The following is a 14,928-nucleotide window of genomic DNA, read 5'->3' as shown; positions in this document are numbered from 1 at the left end:
AGGAGGCCGGGACAAAATGGCTTCTCAGAACGCCGCTAAGAAGACGCTAGAGAATCATGGACAGCATCCTCCAGCTTAAGGCATCAGACTAAAAACTGGGCGACTGGGAGTTCTAGTCCCACCAAGGGCCAGTCCCTCTCTCTTAGCCCTGGGAAGAAGGAGACAAGAAGGGATCGTTTCTGAAAACGTTGCCAAGAAAACTGCAGGAGTTTGACCTGGCAGTCAACCAAGAGTCCACGCTTATCTGAAGTCCCCTATCCCACTTTCCAATGGCTTCTAGAAGCGTTGCTCCTCAGGTTGGTTGCGTTTTGGCGACTTCCATCCCCAAATTCTGGGAGTTGAATTCCGCAAGTCTTAAATGTTGCCACGTTTGGAGACCCCTGCTGTAGACAGAACAGAATGGAATGGAGTGGAGTGGAGTAAGAATAAGAATAAGAGAATAGAATAGAATAGAATAGAATAGAATAGAATAGAATAGAATAGAATAGAATAGAATAGAATAGAATAGAATAGAATAGAATAGAATAGAAAATGTGGAGTGGAGTGAATTAGAATTAGAATTAGAATTAGAATTAGAATAGAATAGAATAGAATAGAATAGAATAGAATAGAATAGAATAGAATAGAATAGAATAGAATTATGGAATGGAATGAAATAGAAATAATTAGAATAGAATAGAACAGAATAGAATAGAATAGAAATATGGAATGGAATGAAATAGAAATAATTAGAATAGAATAGAATAGAATAGAATAGAAAATGGAATGGAATGAAATAGAAAGAATAGAATAGAATAGAATAGAATAGAATAGAATAGAATAGAATAGAATAGAATAGAATAGAAATATGGAATAAATAGAATAAGAATATGAAATTAGAATAGAATAGAATAGAATACAATAGAAAATATGGAGTGGAATGGAATACAATAGAACAGAATAGAATAGAGAATAGAATAGAATAGAAAATGTGGAGTGGAGTAAATTAGAATTAGAATAGAATAGAATAGAATAGAATAGAATAGAATAGAATAGAATAGAATAGAATAGAATAGAATAGAATAGAAAATATGGAATGGAATGAAAGAAATAATAGAATAGAATAGAATAGAATAGAATAGAATAGAATAGAATAGAATAGAATAGAATAGAATAGAATAGAAATATGGAATAAATAGAATAAGAATATGGAATGAATAGAATAGAATAGAATAGAATAGAATAGAATAGAATAGAATAGAATAGAATAGAATAGAAAATATGGAGTGAAGTAGAATTAGAATTAGAGTAGAATAGAGTAGAATAGAATAGAATAGAATAGAATAGAATAGAATAGAATAGAATAGAATAGAATAGAATAGAAAATATGCAATGGAATGAAATAGAAATAATAGAATAGAATAGAATAGAAATATGGAATAAATAGAATAAGAATATGGAATAAATAGAATAGAATAGAATAGAATAGAATAGAATAGAATAGAATAGAATAGAATAGAATAGAATAGAATAGAAATATGGAATAAATAGAATATGAATATGAAATAAATAGAATAGAATAGAATAGAAAATATGGAGTGGAATGGAATGGAATGGAATAGAATAGAACAGAATAGAATAGGGAATTGAATAGAATAGAGAATAGTGTAGAATAGAATAGAATAGAATAGAATAGAATAGGATAGGATAGGATAGGATAGGATAGGATAGGATAGGATAGAATAGAATAGAATAGAATAGAATAGAATAACAGAGTTGGAAGGGACCTTGGAGGTCATCTAGTCGAACCCCCTGCTCAGACAGGAGCCCCTATACATTTCAGACCAATGGCTGTCCAGTCTCTTCTTAAAAACCTCCAATATTGGAGCACTCACAGCTTCTGGAGGCAGGTTGTTCCACTGGTGAATTGTTCTAACTCTGAGGAAATGTCTCGCTAATTCCAGCTTGCTTCTGTCCTTGGTTAGATTCCATCCGTCTCCAAAATTGAAAAGATGGCTGCGTGGCCTAGTGGTTTTTAAAAACCTGAGTCCTTGCCTATGCCTCATTGGCTGCACAGGGAGCAGTGATTTAGGTGACTCACTGATGGGGGGTCTATAGAGTTTGGCTGCGTGAGGAACTTAAGCGTTGGGACACGGCGAAAGCCATCTGCCCGGCGCCCTCAACCCCAGAGGAGAGGCACATTAAATAAATGTTAGAGATGATTAGAACAGGGATGGAGAACACAATGGCAAAATGTCACGGTGTTGATATATAAGCTTTGGCGGCGGTGACCTTCAAATTCCCAGAGACGGTCCTTTTGCTCCTCTTATAGCGTGGAGATTGCAGCAGCAGAGGAGGGGCAGACAAGCACCGAACGTAGAACAATGGGTTGGAAGGGACCTTGGAGGTCATCTAGTCCAACCCCCTGTTCAAACAGCAGGCCCTGTATGCCATTCCGGATAAATGGTTATCCGGTCACTTCTTGAAGGCCTCCAGTGATGGAGCGGCCACAACTTCCGGAGGCAAGCCGTTCGACTGATTAATTAGCAGAATAAGAGAGTTGGAAGGGACCTTGGAGGTCTTCTAGTCCAACCTCCAGCTCAAGCAGGAGACCCTATACCAGGGGTAGGCAACCTCGGCTCTTTTATGACTCATGGACTTCAACTCCCAGAATTCCTGAGCCAGGCTGGCTCAGGAATTGTGGGAGTTGAAGTCCATGAGTCATAAAAGAGCCGAGTTTGCCTACCCCTGCCCTATACCATTCTGGACAAACGTCTCTCTAATCTCTTCTTGAAAGCCTCCAGTGATGGAGCGCCCGCAACGTCTGGAGGCAAGTCGTTCCACTGATGGATTAACAGAATGGAGGTCATCTAGTCCAGCCCCTCTGCTCAGGCAGGAAGCCCCATGTCAGACAAATGGCTGTCCAGTCTCTTCTGAAAAAACTTCCAGCGTTGGAGCACCCACAACTTCTGCTGGCAAGCTGTTCCACGTTTTTTCTCAGTTGGAGACCCCCCCCCCAACTCCATGTGAATAAAAGAGCTGGAATCCGAAGCTTGACGTCCTTGTCTACGAAGAAGATGGCGGTCTATTGGATCAAAGGGGATTTAGGGCCCTCCGATTCATGTTATGCAAGGGTTGTTTCATCTAGAGGAGGGGAGTCTCCAAACTTAGCAACTTTAAGACCTGAGGACTTCAACTCCCAGAATCCCCAAGTCAGCCATGTTGAAGTCCACAAGTCTTAAAGTGGCCAACTTTGGAGAGACCTGATTTAAAGGGGATTCAACCTGGAACTCATACCCGTGAAAACTCAGACTTTCGGAATAACAGAGGTGGAAGGGATCTTGGAGGTCCTCTAGTCAACCCCTCTGCTCAAAGAGGAGACTCTATACCATTCCGGACAAATGTCTCTGCAATCTCTTCTTGAAAGCCTCCAGGGATGGAGGCAAGGGTCATCTGATTGCCATTTGCAATCTTCCAGGTAGGTTGCGAAGCTGGATCCTCTTACGACTGCAGTGCTCCGTTTTAACAACCACATCCAAAAAAGAAAAAAAAAGATTGTGCAATCAAGTACGCCTCGCTTCCCAGCTTGGAAATTCTGGTCCCACTTGTGCTCGTAAGGCGAGGACTATCCGTAGGTAATAATAATAATAATAATAATAATAATAATAATAATAATAATAATAATAATAATAATAATAATAATAATAAGAAGAAGAAGAAGAAGAAGAAGAAGAAGAAGAAGAAGAAGAAGAAGAAGAAGAAGAAGAAGAAGAAGAAGAAGAAGAAGAAGAAGAAGAAGTTGGAAGGGACCTTGGAGGTCATCTAGTCCAACCCCCTGCTCAGGCAGGAAACCCTGTACCATTTCAGACAAAGGTCAGGTCAGGGACTTTGGCCCAGGAATTGCACTGGCAAGAGAATCTCCTCTAAAAACGACACCTTTTGGGGCAGGGGCAACCCTTAATGGGGTCCCGTTCTCTCCGGCTTTAGCCTGTTTCCATCTCTCCCACAATCCAGACTGGGAACTATCGTAATCCTGCACTGTGCAAAAGGAAGCAAGATGACAATAATCTGCCTTTAAAGTGTGCAATTTGTGGTTTCCCTAGCACACAAAATAACAGACCGGGTGGACACAGTGGTTTCAGAATTATTAACAAAAGGGTCTTTTTTTTTTGGTCTGGAATGGTGTATAGTACCGTACCTGCGCATTTGCCTAAAAAAAAATATTTTTTTTTGCCTAAATGCAGGCCCTTACTTTTTTTCACCGTTGAATTTCATTTTGTTAGACAGTGCCCAGTGCTCACGTCTTGTCAAGATCCTCCTGTACCTTCAGCCTGTCTTCTGGAGCGTTGGCTATTCGTGCCAACCCTCAGACAAATTTCTTGCCAGCTTTTGGACAAATGGCTGTCCAATCTTAAAAACCTCCAGCGATGAAGTCTCCATAACTTCTGGTGGCAAGTCGTTCCAGTGATCAGTTGTTCTCCCTGTATGGATCTCGCCTCGATTAGTTTCCATCTTGTCTTGGCCTCAGGTGCTTTGGAGAAGAGGTGGACCCCCTCTTCTCTGAGAGAGCCCCTTAAATATTGGAAGTCTGCTCTCAAGTCACCCCTCGTCCTTCTCTCCAATGGCTAGACATACCTAGCTCCCTCAGTTGTTCATCCTATGATCAGGGGTCTTCAAACCTGGCCCTTTGATGACTTTGTGGACTTCAACTCCCAGAATTCCTCAGCCAGCATGCCTGGCTGAAGAATTCTGGGGGTTGAAGTCCACAAGTCATCAAAGGGCCAAGTTTGAAGACCCCTGATCATATGGGTTAGCCTCCAGACCATTGTCCTCCGAGTTGTTCTTCTCTGGACTCTTTCTATGGTCTCAACCTCTCAACGTGGATCTTCTAGTAGTCCAACTCCCTGCTCAAGCAGGAGACCCTATACCAATTTCAGACAAATGGTGGTCCAGTCTCTTCTTGAAAACATTCAGTTTTGGAGCAATCAAAGCTTCTGGTGGCAAGTTGCTCCACTGGTTAATTGTTCCAACTGCCAGGCAATTTCTCCTTAGTTCTAGGTTGCTTCTCTCCTTCAGTCAATCCATCCATCCATCCATCCATCAAATTAATCAGTCGATCAAAATAGAGCTGGAAGGGACCTTCTCTTTGATTAGTTTCCCTCCGTTGCTTCATGACCTGCCTTCAGGTGCTTTGGAGAATAGCTTGACTCCCTCTTCTTTGGGGCAGCCCCTGAGATATTGGAAGACTGCTATCATGTCACCCCTCGTCCTGCTCTTCTGAACTTTTAGAGAATACAGAATAACAGAGTTGGAAGGGACCTTGGAGGTCATCTAGTCCAACCCCCTGCTCAGGCAGGAAACCCTATACCATTTCAGACAAATGGCTGTCCAGTCTCTTCTTAAAAACGTCTGGAGGCAGGTTGTTCCACTGATGAATTGTTCTAACTGTCAGGAAGTTTCTCCTTAATTCCGGGTTGCTTCTCTCCTTGACGAGTTTCCATCCATTGCTTCTTGTCCTGCCTTCAGGTGCTTTGGAGAAGAGCTTGACTGCCTCTTCTTTGGGGCAGCCCCTGAGATATTGGAACACAGCTATCATGTCCCCCCTCGTCCTTCTCTTCATTAAACTAGGCATTCCCAATTCCAGTTCCTCATATGTTTCAGCCTCCAGTCCCCTGATCATCTTTGTTGCTCTTTTCTGCCCTCTTTCCAGAGTCCCAACATCTTTTTTACATCGTGGTGACCAAAACTGGATGCGGGATTCCAAGTGTGGCCTTACCAAGGCCTTGTAAAGTCGTATTAACCCTCCGCGTGATCTTGATTCTGTCCGTCTGTCGATGCAGCCTAAGGACTGCGTTGGCTTTTTTGGCTGCTCCTATTTAAGTGATTAGGGACACAGTGGCTCGGTGGGTTAGGACGCTGAGCCCTTCGATCAGAAGGTCGGCAGTTTGGCGGGTCGAATCCCGAGTGCCGCGTAACAGAGTGAGCGCCCGTTACTCGTCCCAGCTTCTGCCAACCTAGCAGTTCGAAAGCGCGTAAAAATGCAAGTAGAAAAATAGGGACCACTCCGGTGGGAAGGGAACAGCGTTCCGTGCGCCTTTGGCGTCTAGTCATGCCGGCCACATGACCACGGAGACGTCCTCGGACAAGCGCTGGCTCTTCGGCTTTGAAACGGAGATGAGCACCGACCCCTAGAGTCGGAAACGACTAGCACGCATGTGTGGGGGAACCTTTACCTTTACCTTTTTATTTAAGTGATTGTCCAGTAGGACTCCAAGACCCCTCTCATACTTACTGCTGTTGAACCATGTGTCTCCTCTACTACTACTACTATTACTCTACTGTGAATTCTTCAGTTCTAACTGGTAGAAGTTTCTTGGTTGAAAAGCGAGAGATCTTCAAAGGAAAACAACAAAACAAAACGAAGTCCAGTTGCCTTTTGAAAAAGCACCTTTGGGCTAAGCTCAAAATGCATAATTTAAGCTTCCAGCCTACACGTGGCCTCAAGAAAGTTTGGGCGTAGTTTGCTCAGACTTCCCGAAGTTCCCGTTTAATCAGACAGAAGGAGAGAATTAATTACACGGCAGTCTGGGGAGAAATCCTACTGACTATAATTAAGTTTGGAAGTATAGTCATCGTAAATGAAAGGCAAGGCTTTCTTTAAAGCAAACTTCAGGTACTGGAAGCGGTACCTCGTTTTGTTGGCAGGTCCTCAATTTGCAGCCAGAGTTGGGATGGGAACGTCCGTCACTAAGGAAGGCGCACATTCAGCGACGTGCATCTGGTTTTACAATCTTCTTCTTTTTAACTGGGGTCATGAAGTGAATCACCAACGTTGTTAAACGAATCAACTGGTCGTTGAGTGGATCCGGCTTTCCCCGGATTTGGCTCATTGGAAGCTGGCTTTGAAGATTGCAAACGGTCATCACGAGATCCGGGAACGGTTGAAGGAACGGTTGCTGGAATTGGGTATGTCTTAGTCTACTGAAGAGAAAGACCAGGGGTGACATGATGGCAGTGTTCCAGTATCTCAGGGGCTACCACAAAGAAGAGGGAGTCAAGCTCTTCTCCAAAGCCCCTGAAAGCAGGACAAGAAGCAACGGATGGAAGCTAATCAAGGAGAGAAGCAACCTAGAACTAAGGAGAAACTTCCTGACAGTTGGAACAATCAACCAGTGGAACAACCTGCCTCCAGAAGTGGTGAATGCTCCAACACTGGACGTTTTTAAGAAGAGACTGGACAGCCATTTGTCTGAAATGGTATAGGGTTTCCTGCCTTAGCAGGGGGTTGGACTAGATGACCTCCAAGATCCCTTCCAACTTCTTCTTCTTCTTCTTCTTCTTCTTCTTCTTCTTCTTCTTCTTCTTCTTCTTCTTCTTCTTCTTCTTCTTCTTCTTCTTCTTCTTCTTCTTCTTCTTCTTCTTCTTCTCCTCCTCCTCCTCCTCCTCCTCCTCATAATTATTATTATTATTATTATTATTATTATTATTATTATTATTATTATTATTATTATTATTATTATTATTATTATTATTATTATTATTAATTATCATCAAGAAGAGAAGCAACCTAGAACTAAGGAGAAATTTTTCCTGACTGTTAGAACAATTAACCAGTGGAACTACCTGCCTCCAGAAGTTGTGAATGCTTCAATACTGGAAGTTTTTAAGAAGAGACTGGACAGCCATTTGGCTGAAATTGTATAGGGTCTCCTGCTTGAGCAGGGGCTTGGACTAGAACAGGGCTTTTCAACCAGTGGTACGGGTACCACCTGTGGTACATTGGCACCTGGCGGGTGGTACGCAACCATCCTAGAAAAGTGGTAGCGGGGGAGGGGAATGTGCTGAACCGGTGGCAGCACCGCACAAGCCTGAGCGAGAGACGGCTGGAGCTGCAGGGCTGTCGGGGCTCAGCGGAAGCGCCAGGATCAGCGCCAGGATCCAGCTGGAGCTCAGTGCTGATCCCGGCACGTCTTCTGAGCCCAGAAGAAGCACCGATCAGCTGGAATGTAGGAGCATCTCCAGGGTCTTGTGATTTACATTCAGATGCTTGGCAACGGATTCATGTTTATGACGGTCACAGTGTCCCAGGGTCATGTGAAGTGACCAAAACCTGCTGCAACCACCCAGCAGATGGAGGGGGGAATAAAAACCAAATACCCCCCACCCCACCCCCGCTGCCAATCCTCAACAGAAATGTTCACAACAATGAAAACCTTGGACAGGAGGAAGAGTGCCGCCGGGCTGGCAGGCAGGTGTCTTGTTCGGCTGTGGCCTGGGGGGCACTTTTTTCAGTACCATTGTAACTTTGAACAGTCGCTAAGCGAACTGTCGTAAGTTGAGGACTACCTGTACTTCATCACTTTTTTCCTTTTTTTTTTTGGTCATCAAGTTTTTGACACCTTGCTGAGCGACTGACGGTACTCGGACATTGCCATACCCTAAAAGTGGTACAATGGGTGAAAAGGTTGAAAAGCCCTGGGCTAGATGACCTCCAAGGTCCCTTCTAGTTCTATTCTGAATTGAATTGTCTGATGAAGAGAAGGACTAGAGTTGACATGATAGCAATCTTCCAGTATCTCAGGGGCTGCCCCAAAGAAGAGGGAGTCAAGCTATTCTTTTTTTTTATTATTTTAATTCCATTTATATCCCGCCCTTCTCCGAAGACTCAGGGCGACTTACAAGCTTAGCAGTAGCCTTCATTCTATGTATATGCCTGCTTGTTAGGGCTTTCACACACACACCCCAAGCAGCATTATTACAAAGTCAGCTTATTGCCCCCAACAATCTGGGTCCTCATTTTACCTACCTGGGAAGGATGGAAGGCTGAGTCAACCTTGAGCCTGGTGGGATGCGAACCTGCAATAATTGCAGGCAGCTGGTGTTACTTAAGGAGGCATTAGCCCACTGCTCCACCAAGGCTCTCCAAACCACCTGAAGGCAAGAAGCAACGGATGGAATCTAATCAGAGAGAGAAGCAACCTGGAACTAAGGAGAAACTTCCTATCAGTGAGGGCAGTTAACCAGTGGAACAGCTGGCCACCAGAAGTTGTGGGTGCTTCATCACTGGAGGCTTTCAAGAAGAGACTGGAAAAGCCATTTATCTGGAATGGCATAGGGTCTCCTGCTTGAGCCCTGGGGGTTGGACTAGAAGACCTCCAAAGTCCCTTCCAACTCCATTATTCTGTTAAAACTCTGACTTTTCCCTCCTGGACAAGTAAAAAAAAAAGAAACAAAACCCCACCTTACATACAGTTTACATCAGTGTTCTTCAGAAAGACAAGACACACACAAAAAAAATTAACCGAGTTGTGTTTGGGTTCCCGTTGTTAAAAAAAAAAGGCATTAGTCATCAGCTCTATAATCAAATCCGTGTTCTTTGGCAAAGGAGCTCAGATGTAAAAACGGCACGAATATACGTTCCCCCTGGAGAGCTGGGGTGGCAGCTTGATGCATTTGGGAAGAGAGGGTGCCACGAACACAACACACACACACACACACACACACACACACACACACACACACACACACACAGACTGAGCAGCTGTGGCCCTGAGTCCTACGGGAAAAGGGCGGTATATAAATCTAATAAAATCTAAATCTAAAGTGCTATCTGGGGCGGCATGCCACCTCGAAAAAAATTATTTGCGGCGCTGGAAAAATCGCCCGCTTTTCCTTTTTCCGCACGCGGCGAGTTGCCACAATTAAGCGCAAGTCAGATGGGAAGAGAGAAGCGCAGAGTCCAGCGAGAGGCAGGAAAAGTGCAGCGTTTGTTTTTGTGTGTGTGTGTGTGTTTTCCCCCCCTCCAAATCGTTGAGCAGGCATGGATTTTTTTTTCCCAAAAAAAAGGCAGCTCTCCGGGCAAATGATAATTTAACAGATACTTGGGCTGCTGTGTATCAAGCGCTCCGTGGAATTGTTCTCTTGGCTAACGGGCCTAGAAAGACAGTTGTGTGGCATCCAACCACTGACTGTGCGGGATACAAAAAGAGAATAAACTTAAGGTCACATCAGGGCTTCTCTGCCCGGCCGTTGAGGCAACAAAGAAGACTGGAGGGACTGGAGGCTAAAAGATAATGAAAGACGGTTGCAGGAATTGGGGGGGCTGACTCTGCCCATAGCCGGCGGTTCGTTCCTGAGCAGCTCCAGGTTGACTCAGCCTTCCCTCCTTCCGAGGTCGGTCAAATGAGGACCCAGGTTGTTGGGATCAAATACGTCGACATTGTAAACCGCTTAGAGAGGGCTGTAAAGCTATGTGGAGTGGTATAGAAGTAATAATAATAATAATAATAATAATAATAATAATAATAATAATAATAATAATAATAATAATAATAATAATAATAATAATAAAAAGTTGGAAGGGACCTTGGAGGTCATCTAGTCCAACCCCTTGCTCAGGCAGGAAACCCTATAGTCTCAGTACCGTCGCTACTGCTGCCAGCAGATCAGACGCAATTTCTTTTTCTAATGGCTTCTGTGGCGGATGGGCTACGGGTTTTGCACGCTGGCAGGTTTTAATTACAACAGGTTTTTTTTCCCCCTGCCAGCCTTCCCGCCCCCCCCCCACCCCCTCCGATCTATTTGGTAAACTTATTTAATGGGAGGGAAAGAACAGATGGGCTGGCAAGGGCCTCTGGCTGTACGCAGCCACGTTCCAGCAGTTGAGGAAGAAAAACTCCGTTGTGCCCGGAAGAGCGATGGCACCAGCGGGACCCAGGAGAAATGGGGGGCTTTCCCCCCCCACCCCACCCCCCCTTACTCATTTCCGTGCTCCGTTCCGAGATGCCTGAAGGAAGACGCTCACAATCTGTAAGACGAAAAGCAACAGCTGAAGAAGCCACAGGAGAACATGGAGGCTAGAAGAACAGACTTGGGAGGGACCTTGGAGGTCATTTAGTCCAACCCCTGGCTCAGGCAAGACACCCTAGACCGTTCCGGACAAGTGACCCTCCGCGTCTCTTCTTCAGCGCCTGCAGTGATGCAGCACCCACAACTCCTGAAGTGAAGTTGTTCCGCTGCTTAATTGTTCTCACTGTCAGGAAATTCCTCCTTAGTTCTACGTTGCTTCTCTCCTTCAATCAGTCAATCAATCAATCAATCAATCAGTCAATCAAACCAGTGAATCAGAATAGAGTTGGAAGGCACCTTGGAGGTCATCTAGTCCAACCCCCTGCTCAAGCAGGAAAACCTATGCCATTTCAGACAAGTGACTGTCCGGTCTCTTCTTCAAAACCTCCAGTGATGGAGGCGTCCACCACTTCTGGAGGCAGGTCGTTCGACTGGTTAATTGTTCTCACTGTCAAGAAATTCCTCCTTCAGTTCTAAGTTGCTTCTCTCCTTCAATCAATCAGTAAATCAACCAACCAACCAACCAACCAATCAATCAAATCTATCAGTCAATCAGAATAGAGTTGGAAGGCACCTTGGCGGTCTTCTAGTGCTTTTTTTGGAGCACTATGGAGTTTTATCTGTGTCCTCGGGGTCACCTGAGTGGTGCAAGTGGGTGTGGAGCCTTCTTGGAACTGTTGAAAGGACCGTGGTTGTAGACTCTAGAGATAGATGATGTCATATCCCTCCCCCTCTGTTGAGGGAGGGGTGTTCAGTTTTGACACAGATGGCCCCTTGGACCCATCTCTGTCCAGAATGTGGACTTTGATAAACCTCCAAGTGGCCTCAACGACTCTCTAGAAGGAGGCAAATGACCGGCTGTCTGTAAGGAGTATAAATCCTTCCATTCTCCACCATCCGGTCAGAGCTGAGGAAGCTTCTTGGATGAGAAGCGAAATGTCTTCAAAGAAAAACAAGAAAGTCCAGTTGCCTCCTGAAAAAAAAAGTCACCTTTGGGGCAACCGGGACCCAGAAGTCTGAGAATCTACATAGACGAGCCAGGGAAGTCGCGCACCGTGCATTTATACTACGAACACGGCTTTCTTAAGCAACAAAAAAGAAGGAGGAGGAGGAGGAGGAGGACGACGACGACGACTTCGGGGACCCCGGATGCAAATATAGGCTTTGTAGTTCCAAAGAATAACATTAACATTCCTACCTGAAAGCGGGACAAGAAGCAACGGATGGAAACTCGTCAAGGAGAGAATTAACCTAGAACTAAGGAGAAACTTCCTGACAGTCGGAACAATTAACCAGTGGAACTCCTTGCCTCCAGAAGTGGTGAATGCTCCAACACTGGAAGTTTTCAAGAAGACACTGGACAGCCATTTGCCTGAAATGGTATAGGGTTTCCTGCCTGAGCAGGGGGTTGGACTAGATGACCTCTAAGGTCCCTTCCAACTTTATTATTATTATTATTATTACCCATCCTGCTGCTTTTCTCTCCGGGGTAAGAAACGTTACGCAAAGCCCAGAGAACGGAGGGGGGAAAAACACACAATAAGCTGGAAGAACGGCAGGCGGGGTGGGTGGGGAAAAAAGAGAGAAAAGAAAACGCATTTTAATTTAGCCTTATTTCCCCCCAAATTCATTCGATTGTCTACCCTTGCAAAGCCTCCGTTCTCTTCGCCCGTTGCTTTTTGTTCTTTATCGAACGAGCCTTCTCGGCTTTTCTCGACGGCGTTTTTATGAAAGCATTCAGTGGTTAGGAAACCCATTAGCGGCGGCGAACAATAAAAGCCGTCTCTTTGCTGGTTTTTCTTTCTTTCTTTCTTTCTTTCTTTCTTTCTTTCTTTCTTTCTTTCTTTCTTTCTTTCTTTCTTTCTTTCTTTCTTTCTTTCTTTCTTTCTTTCTTTTTCTTTTTCTTGTACCTTCTTTAAATTTTGGAATAACAAGTAAAAATAAATAGGGCAAGAACTCAAGAGAGGTTCGGTGCCGTTCTGAAATGATCGAGGCTTCATGATCTAACGTGAAGCTAAATGATCTCCGGGGTGGTGATGGGGGGGTTTAAAAAGACTTTTAGGACTGGGGATGGGGGAGAGATTGTCGTTGCGAAGGAGGAAATGCTGTCACAGATCTTCCATTAGAGAAAAAAAAACCCATTTTTCATTATCTACCGGGCAGCGCCCTGGATTCTCACATAGATAATTATATGAGTTATGATTATTCCCCTCGGTGAGGCCCACAGCCTGCCCTGTTGGTTAGGAACGTTACTCCAGGCTTACTCTTTTGAAGGAACGCAGAAGTAGGGTGCTGGCAAATCCATCAGAAAATGCATTTCTAACATCCAGCTCCATTGATTTTCCAAGAAACAAGTTGACGTAGGTGAATCTAAGCCGCACAAATGCATCTTTCTGACTATAAAGAGCCGTAGCAGCGCCGTGGTTAGAATAGCTAGAACAGAGGTCCCCAACCTTTCGGGCAGCAGGGACCGGTTCCATGGGTGCGTGGTTTTGTGTGCTGCCTACATCCTGTGGATGGGGCTTTGCTCGTTTGTGCGGACCGGTTGCTGGCATGCCGTGGCCCGGTACTGATCCACCGACCGAGGGTTGGGGACCTCTGAGCTAGAATGCTGTATTGCAGGCTTACTCTGCCTACAGCCTGGAGTTCAACCCTGACCGGCTCAAGGTTGAATCAGCCTTCCATCCTTCTGAGGTCGGTAAAAGGAGGACCCAGATGGTCGGGGGGCAACAGGCTGACTCTGTAAACCGCTGTAAAAGCATCTTGAAGCAGTATACAAGTGTTATTTCTGTTGCTCGCTCCTTCCTTCCTTCCTTCCTTCCTTCCTTCCTTCCTTCCTTCCTTCCTTCCTTCCTTCCTTCCTTCCTTCCTACCTTTCCAGTGGTTAGAATAGAGCATTTCAGGCTAACTCTGCCCACTGCCAGGAGTTCAACCCTGACCGACTCAAGGTTGACTCGGCCTTCCACACCGATAGCAATAGCAATAGAACTTAGACTTATATATCGCTTCACAGGGCTTTTACAGAGAGTCAGCCTGTTGCCCCCCAACCATCTGGGTCCTCCTTTTACCGACTTTGGAAGGATGGAAGGCTGAGTCAACCTTGAGCCGGTCAGGATTGAACTCCAGGCTGTAGGCAGAGTTAGCCTGCTATACTGCATTCTAAACACTGGGAAGGGAGGAAAGAGGGAAGGAAGGAAGGAAGGAAGGAAGGAAGGAAGGAAGGAAGGAAGGAAGGCAGGCAGTAGAAGTAGCACTTAGCCTTGTGCAACACTTCACGGTGCTTTACAGCTCTCTCTAGGCCGTTTACAGAGTCAGCTTGTTGCCCGCCAACCATCTGGGTCCTCATTTTACCGACCTCGGAAGGACGGAAGGCTGAGTCAACTTTGAGCCAGTCAGGATCAAACTGCCGAACTGCTGGCAGCCAGCAGTCAGCAGAAGTAGCCCAGAATAAGGCATTCTAACCCCTGCGCCCCCAGTGTCCATCAATTGAGGACCAACTGTATTAGATCAACTTTCTCCACCCTGGTGCTTTCAAAGGTGTGTCGGGCATCAACTCTCAGAAAGCATCTGCGGGATGGGGAAGGATGGTCATTCCTGTAAGGCCCGCTGGCTGGGGAGTTCTGGGCCCCTCTCAAAAGTCGCCAAAGTGTCATGGCTGGCTCGCTACGCACTCCGCTCGCAGCCCGACAACAGAAAGAGGGAGGGTTGGGTGGGCAGGTTTGGGATTTAAGAGAGGCCTGGGAAGGAATTGTGGAATGCACAAGAGAGCCAACTGTCGCTTGGCAACCTCCTGGTGCCCCGAGGACAAACGTTGGGGAAATTCCAAGGCGCTCAGATTATTTCCCAAAACCAATTGAGCGTAACTGATTGGTGGACAGTGAGCAGTGGGTGGCCCAGGGGAGAAGAAGAGAGCTTACTTAATGCCGCTTCGGGCGCGGAAACTTCAGAAATGGCTTTGCTTCTTGTGTGCCTGCGTGGAATTATCGGTAAAGTTAAATTCTTGGCAAAATAATGTCCCAGGAGTTTCTTTTGCTGCATGTGCCAACGGGACAGGCGACACAAAGTTGAGAAATGCTGCGTTAAGGTATGAGGGATCCATGG

General features: G+C 45.4%; 1 protein-coding gene across 2 annotated transcripts in view; it reads left to right on the top strand.

Annotated features, from left to right (window-relative positions):
* Positions 1-14,928, top strand: part of ARHGAP39 (Rho GTPase activating protein 39) — a 184,426-nt gene that overhangs the window by 103,278 nt on the left and 66,220 nt on the right. The gene's annotated exons all lie outside the window — the stretch shown is intronic.

This window comes from Vipera berus (assembly GCF_964194415.1).
Source record: "Vipera berus genome assembly, chromosome: 3".
Lineage (NCBI taxonomy): Eukaryota > Metazoa > Chordata > Lepidosauria > Squamata > Viperidae > Vipera > Vipera berus.
Note: the sequence above shows the minus strand (reverse complement) of the source record. Positions and strands in the feature narration are given on the sequence as shown.